Consider the following 7,066-nt stretch of genomic DNA (forward strand, 5'->3'; position numbering starts at 1 on the left):
GCTCACGGCCACCTCCTCCTCTCAGGTTCAAGTGATCCTCCTGCCTCAGCCTCCCAAGTACCTGGGATTATCGATGCCCACCAACACGTCCGGCTAATTTCTGTATTTTTTCAGTAGAGACAGGGTTTCCACATGTTGGCTAGCCTAGTCTCCTTAAGTGAGCCCATGCACAGGCAAGAAGAAAGCAAGTCCCATTCTTTGTTTCTGTCTTTGACTTGTTGAGACACTCTTGCCCTGTCACCCAGTTTGGAGTGCAGTAGCGTGATCTCGGCTCGCTGCAATCTCTGCCTCTTGGGTTCAAACAATTCTCTCTTTTTTTTTTGGAGTCAGAATCTCACTGTGTCTCCAAGGCTGGACTGCAGTGGTGCGATCTCAGCTCACTGCAACATCAGCCTTCCAAGTAGCTGGCATTGCAGACGCCTATCTGCACACCAGTTATTTTGTCTTCTGTATATTTTTTTTAGAGACAGTTTCTCTATGTTGGCCAGGCTGTGTTCTCAAACTCCTGACCTCAGGTGATTTGCTGACGTAGGCCTCCCGAAGTGCTGGGATTACAGGCATAAGCCACTACACTTGGCCTTTTTTCCTAATTTTGAATATGGGACCCGTCATGAATTTGGGCGTCACCTCCGTGCAGGGGCCGTGGTAATCTCTGTCGCTCCATTCATTTTTTATGTGTGCTGTCAAAGCAAGCACTAATATGTGGGAATTATTCTTTATGTGAGCATATAGTATATGGAACTTTGTTTTTCTTGAGACAGGGTCTCCAAAATATATACATGGCATCATATAATCTTCTGTGTATAATTCGTACACACAAAGTAGTCTTCTACACACAGAGAATACTCTTTATCACTTAGGAGTTTTTGTTTGTGTATTTTTTTTTTGAGACACAATCTGGCTCTGTTGCCCAGGCTGGAGTGCAGTCTTGTGACCTCAACTCACTGCAGCCTCTACTGCCCACCTCAGCCTCCTGAATTCGTGTCTACAGGCATGAACCACTAGACCTGGCTATCTTTTGTATTTTTGCAGATGAGGTTTTGCCCTGTTGGGCGGGCTGGTTTTGAACTCTTGAGCTCATGTAATTTTCCCGCCTTCGACTCCTAAAGTGCTGGGATTAGAGGTGTGAGCCACTGCACCCCACCCGTACTTCTGTATCAAATGTTATTGAGGAGCTTTTACAGCCTAGGCAGTGCTCTATCCTGGAGAATGTTTGTGTGTACGACAATGTATATTCTTTTTTTTTTTTTTTTTTTTTTTTCTGAGACAGAGTCTTGCTCTGTTGCCCAGGCTGGAGTGCAGTAGCATGAACTCATCTCACTGCAACTTCCGCCTCCCGGGTTCAAGCAATTCTCCTGCCTCAGCCTCCTGAGTAGCTGGGATTACAGGTGAGTACCACCACGCTCGGCAAATTTAGATTCCATTTTGGATGCTCCCATCATGACTGTGTGTCCCTGTGCTGGAACTCAAGTGACCATGACTCAAAATCCATTGCTGTTCTCTAGAAATCCAGCTCAATTCTCTGGGTTAAAGATAAGGTATGTGTAGTGGGCATTGCTTTTTCTCCTTGGAGACAAAACTCAGGAGGATTCCCCTTGATGAGCAAGGCTAACCTGCTGAGCCTGGAGATTGTCTTTTATGTGCTGGATTCCGGAAAATAGGCAAACAGGGCTAATGAATGCATCTGTATTTTTGTGTCCATCTTAACCTGGTCAAGCAAAATTTCAACAAAAATCCCTGAGTGCTGGAGCGAGAAGATTTCATGCTGTGACTCTCTGGAGGGAAGCGCTTTCTGTTGTCTGAAAGAAAACAAAGCGCTTCTCTTTAGAGAGTTACGGTTTGAGAAAAGCAACGTTGAAGTTGATGCTGATCTTGGTAATGCATTTGCAGAGCATGCTTATCAGACTTGGACAATGGTGGGGTTCTGTTTTGGTTTTGTTTTTTTCCAAGACCAGTCTGTTGCCCAGGCTGGAGAGGGGTAGCACTCCAACCTAGATCTCTTGGGGCCAAGTTTTGCTCTATTATTTTATTTTATTTTGTTTCGTTTTGTTTTATTTATTTTATTTTATTTGAGATGGAGTTTCGCTCTTGTTGGCCAGGCTGAAGTGCAATGGCGCGATCTCGGCTCACCGCAACCTGCACCTCCCAGGTTCAAGTGATTCTCCTGCCTTGGCCCCCAAGTGGCTGGGGTTACAGGCATGTGCCACCACGCCCGGCTAATTTTGTATTTTTAGTAGAGACGGGGTTTCTCCATGTTGGTCAGGCTGGTCTTGAACTCCCGACCTCATGGAGCGTGCCACCAGACTGGGTTCAGGTTTTAATTTTTGGTAGAGATGGGGTCTCTTTTGCCCGGGATGGTCTCAACTGCACTTAAGTGATTCTCAATGTGTAAGCCACCTTTTCCTGATGACCCATTTCAAAGACAGGGGACACAGCCAGGCATCCTGGGGCACACAGAGTCCCAGTTACTGCAAAGGCTAGGGTGGAAGGGTCCTTTCTTTGATTTCCAGGCTATAACATGCACTGATCACACCTTTGAATAACCACTGCACTCCAGCCTGGGCCACATAGCATGATCCCATCTCTTTAAAGACACAGATTACATGGCACCTGGTTCCAGAGGCTCCATTTGGGTTGGTCACTTCAAACACAGACGTCTCATCAGTTTAGTTTAATTAATCCAAACCATGTTTCCTTCATTAGGAGAGTAAGGGCTGGGCATGGTGGCTGACACCTTTAATCCAAGCACTTTGGGAGGCCGAGGCAGGCTGATCATGAGGTCAGGAGTTCGAGACCAGCCTGACCAACATGGTGAAACCCCCATCTCTACTAAAAATACAAAAATTAGGTGGGCGTGGTGGTGCGTGCTTGTAATCCCAGCTACTCAGGAGGCTGAGGCAGGAGAATCGCTTCAACCCAGGAGGCAGAGCTTGCGGTGAGCCAAGATTGCACAGGTGCACTCCAGCCTGGGCGACAGAGCGAGACTCCATCTCAAAACAAAAAAAACAAAACAACAAAAAAATGTAGGCCTCCACATCTATGCAGTCTATTCTGTAATCCCCAATGGATGTCAATATTAATACAATTTTCGTATTTTTTCTATTTATTTGTGTCTTTTTAATTGAATCTCCTTGTCCCTGACACTAAATATTTTTTATTTTTATTTATTTTTATTTTTTTGAGATAGTCTTGCTCTGTCGCCCCGGCTGCAATGCAGTAGCGCAATCTCGGCTTACTGCAGCCTCTGTCTCCCGGGTTCCAGTGATTCTCCTTCCCTGCCTCCAGGGTAACTGGGATTTTCAGACACACACCACCACGCTCAGCTAATTTTTTTGTATTTTTAGTAGAGACGGGGTTTCACCATGTTGGGCAGGCTGGTCTTGAACTCTTGAACTAAGGTGATCCGCCCCCCTCGGTCTCCCAAAGTGCTGAGATTAGGGATAAGGCTAACCTCCTTATTCTTTGAAGCAAGGAACTGGAGATAGTCTTTATATAGGGGTTTATGTTCTGGATTCTAGAAAACATGCAAACAGGGCAAATAAATACATCTTTATTTTTGTGTCCATTTTAACCTGGGCAAGGAAAATTCCAACAAAAAACCCAGAGTGCTGGAGCAAGAAGATTTCATGCTGTGACCCTACAAAGGCAAGCACTTTCTGTTGTCTAAAAGAAAAGAAGGTGCTTCCCTTTGCAGTGTTACGGTTTGAGAAAAGCAACGTTGAAGTTGATGCTGATCTTGGTAATACATTTGCAGAGCATGCTTATCATCAGACTTGGATGATTAAGGGGGTCTGTTTTGGTTTTGCTTTTTTATTCTAAGACAGGGTCTCTGTTGCCCAGGCTGGACTGCAGTGCCACATCCAACCTAGGTCTCTTGGATTCAAATGGTTTTTTTAGGGGGCAGAGTCTCTTTCTATCACCCAGGCTGAAGTGCAGTGATGTGATCACTGCAACCTCCGCCTCCCGGGTTCAAGCAATTCTTCTGCCTCAGCCTCCTGTGTAGCTGGAATTACGGGAGCCCAATACCGCACCTGGCTACTTTTTATATATATATATATATTTTTTTTAGTAGAGATGGAATTTCACCATGTTGGCTAGACTGGTCTCAAACCCCTGACTGCAAGGGAGCCACCTGCCTCTGCCTCCCAAAGTGCTAGGATTACAAGTATGAGCCACCACGCCTGGCCTAATTTTTATATTTTCAGCAGAGACGGGGTTTCACCATGTTGTCCAGGCTAGTCTCAGCTCCTGACCTTAGGTGATCCACCAGTCTCTGCCTCCCAAAGTACTGAGAATACAGGCATGAGCCACTGCACCTGGCCATCAACACCTTTTACTCCGTGGAAATTATTCTGGCACTTGTTTACAGAATCTCACGTGGGGTCAGGTAGAGTTGAAGGGGACCCCAATGTCCCTGCAGATGGCATGTGCACTGCTTAGCAGGAGCACAGAGGTGGAGTGTGTGGGGTTTGAGTTTTCATTGGGGAAATGAAGCTGAACTCCTGGGTGCATGACCAGGTCATCTATGCAACAAGACGGGGTCTCACTATGCTGCCCAGGCTAAAGTGGGCTCAGATCCTCCTGCCTCTGCCCCTGCCCAGTCCTTAGTAGCAGGGACTATATGTGAATTTTATTAACCCATGCACAGAAAGAGGAAAGTAAGGACTATTCTTTGAGTCACGCCCCACCCCCAGTTACATTTGTATTTCAGATAAACAATGTATTTGAGATGTACTTGAACAACAAATGATTTGCTATTTAGGTGTGGGCATCTTTTTTTTTTTCCCCCGTAATTTTCAATATAGGAAAAGGCTGGGTATGGCAACTCTCACACCTGTAATTCCATCATTTTGGGAGGCCAAGGCAGGTGGATCACCTGAGGTTAGTTGTTCGAGACCAGCCTGGCCATCATGGAGAAACCCCATCTCTACTAAAAATACAAAAATTAGCTCGGAATGGTGGTAGTTCACACCTTTAATCCCAGCTACTCAGGAGGCTGAGGCAGGAGAATCCCTTGAAGCCGGGAGGCTGAGCTTTCGGTGAACTGCGATCGTGCTACTGAACTCCAGCCTGGGTAACAGAATGAGACTCCGTCTCAAAAAAAAAAAAAAACAAAAAAACAAAATAAAAATTAAAAAATTAAATAGATAAATATGGGACCATCATGAATTTGGTTGTCACGTTTGTGCAGGGGCCATGTTAATCTCTGTCATTCCAATTTTTTTTTATGTGCCCTGCCAAAGCAAGCACTGACGTGTAGGAATTACTGTTCCTATGAACATACAATATATGGTGCTTTCTTTGAGACATGGTCTCAAAAATGTATGATGTAGCCAGGCGCGGTGGCTCACGACTGTAATCTGAGCACCGTGGGAAGCCCACGTGGGTAGATCATCTGAGGTCAGGAGTTCAAGACCAGTCTGACCAACATGGCGAAAATCCATCTCTACTAAAAATACAACCAAAAAACAAAAAAAAAATTAGCCAGGTGTGGTGGTGGGTGCCTCTAATCCCAGCTACTCAGGAGACTGAGGCGGGAGAATCGCTTGAACCCAGGAGGCAGAAGTTGGTGTGAGCCGAGATAGCACCACTGCATCCAGCCTGGGCGACAGAGTGAGATTCCGTGTCAAAATAAAAGAAGAACTCATGCAGTGACCCTCTAGATGGAAGCACTGTCTGTGGTCTAAAAGAAAAGATCGTGCATCCTTTTAGAGTGTTACCGTTTGAGAGAAGCAACGGTGGAGTCGATGCTGATCACGGTAATACTTTTGCAGAGCGTGTTTATCATCAGACTTGGGTGCTGGTGGGGTTCTGGGTTCTGTTTTTGATTTGAAATTTTTCCAAGACAGGCTTTCTGTTGCCCAGGCAGGAGTGGGTGGCACCTCCAACCGAGATCTCTTGGGCTGAAGTGGTCTTTTGATTTTTTTATTTTTTGAGACGCGCTCTCGTTTGGTTGGGAGTGCAGTGGTAGCAGGATCTCTGCTCACCAGAAACTCTGCCTCCCAGCTTCCAGTGATTCTCCCATATCAGCCTGCCAAATCCTTGGGAGTTTAGGAGCCCGCCATCATGTCCTGCACTCTTGTTGCCCATCCTGGAGAGCACTGGCACGATCTAGGCTCACTGCAACCTCTGCCTCCCAGGTTCCAGTGATTCTCCTGCCTCAGCCTCCCAGGTAGCTGGGATTACAGGCGCCTACTGCCCCACCCAGCTAATTTTTATGTTTTTAGTAGAGACCGGGTTTTACCATGTTGGCCAGGCTGGTATCCTGCTTTCAGGTGATCACTAGCGTTGGCCTCCCAAAGTACTGGGATTACAGGCGTGAGCCACCGCCTCTAATCTCAAGTGGTCCTTTTAAGTCAGCCTAGCCTGTGATCTATCCTGGAGGATGTTTGTGTGTGCAACAATGTATATTCTTCAACATTGTAGATTCCATTTTGGATGCTCCCATCGGGACTGTGTGTCCCTGGGCTGGAACTCCAGTGAACACTTGACTCAAACATCCATTGCTGTTCTCTAGAAATTCAGTGCAATTCTCTTGGTTGAAGATAAGGTATGTGTATTGGGCATTGCTTTTTCTCTTTGGGAACAAAACTCGGGAGGATTGTCCCTTGATGAGCAAGGCTAACCTGCTGAGCCTTTGAAGCAAGGAACTGGAGATGGTCCTTTTAGGGGTTTATGTTCTGGATTCCAGAAAACAGGCAAACAGGGGCAATACATGCATCTTTATTGTTGTGTCCAGTTAAACTGGTCAAGGAAGATTTCAACAAAAAACCCAGAGTGCTGGAGCAAGATCCCAAGCTGTGACCCTCCAAAGGGAAGCACTTTCTGTTTGTTGTCTGAGAGAAAACAAAGTGCTTCCTTTTAGAGTGTGACCGCTTGGGAAAAGCAGCGTTCAGGATGGTGCTGATCTTGGTCATGCATTTGCAGAGCATGCTTGTCATCAGACTTGGATGATGGTGGGAGTCTGTTTCTGTTTTGTTTTCCTTTTTTTGTTTTTTATTTGTTTGTTTTTTTCTACGACAAGGTCTCTGTTGCCCAGGAGAGACTACAAAGGCACTTTTAACAT

General features: G+C 46.0%; 1 non-coding gene across 1 annotated transcript; it reads right to left on the reverse strand.

The window, feature by feature from the left end:
* Nucleotides 1–5,147: 5,147 nt before the first annotated feature.
* LOC126943653 (U6 spliceosomal RNA) lies at nt 5,148–5,250 on the reverse strand. Its single transcript, XR_007721794.1, has one exon. It is a non-coding gene; the product is annotated as a U6 spliceosomal RNA (small nuclear RNA).
* Between the last annotated feature and the right edge of the window lie 1,816 nt (nt 5,251–7,066).

The sequence above is a fragment of the Macaca thibetana genome, chromosome 19 (genome assembly GCF_024542745.1).
Source record: "Macaca thibetana thibetana isolate TM-01 chromosome 19, ASM2454274v1, whole genome shotgun sequence".
Lineage (NCBI taxonomy): Eukaryota > Metazoa > Chordata > Mammalia > Primates > Cercopithecidae > Macaca > Macaca thibetana.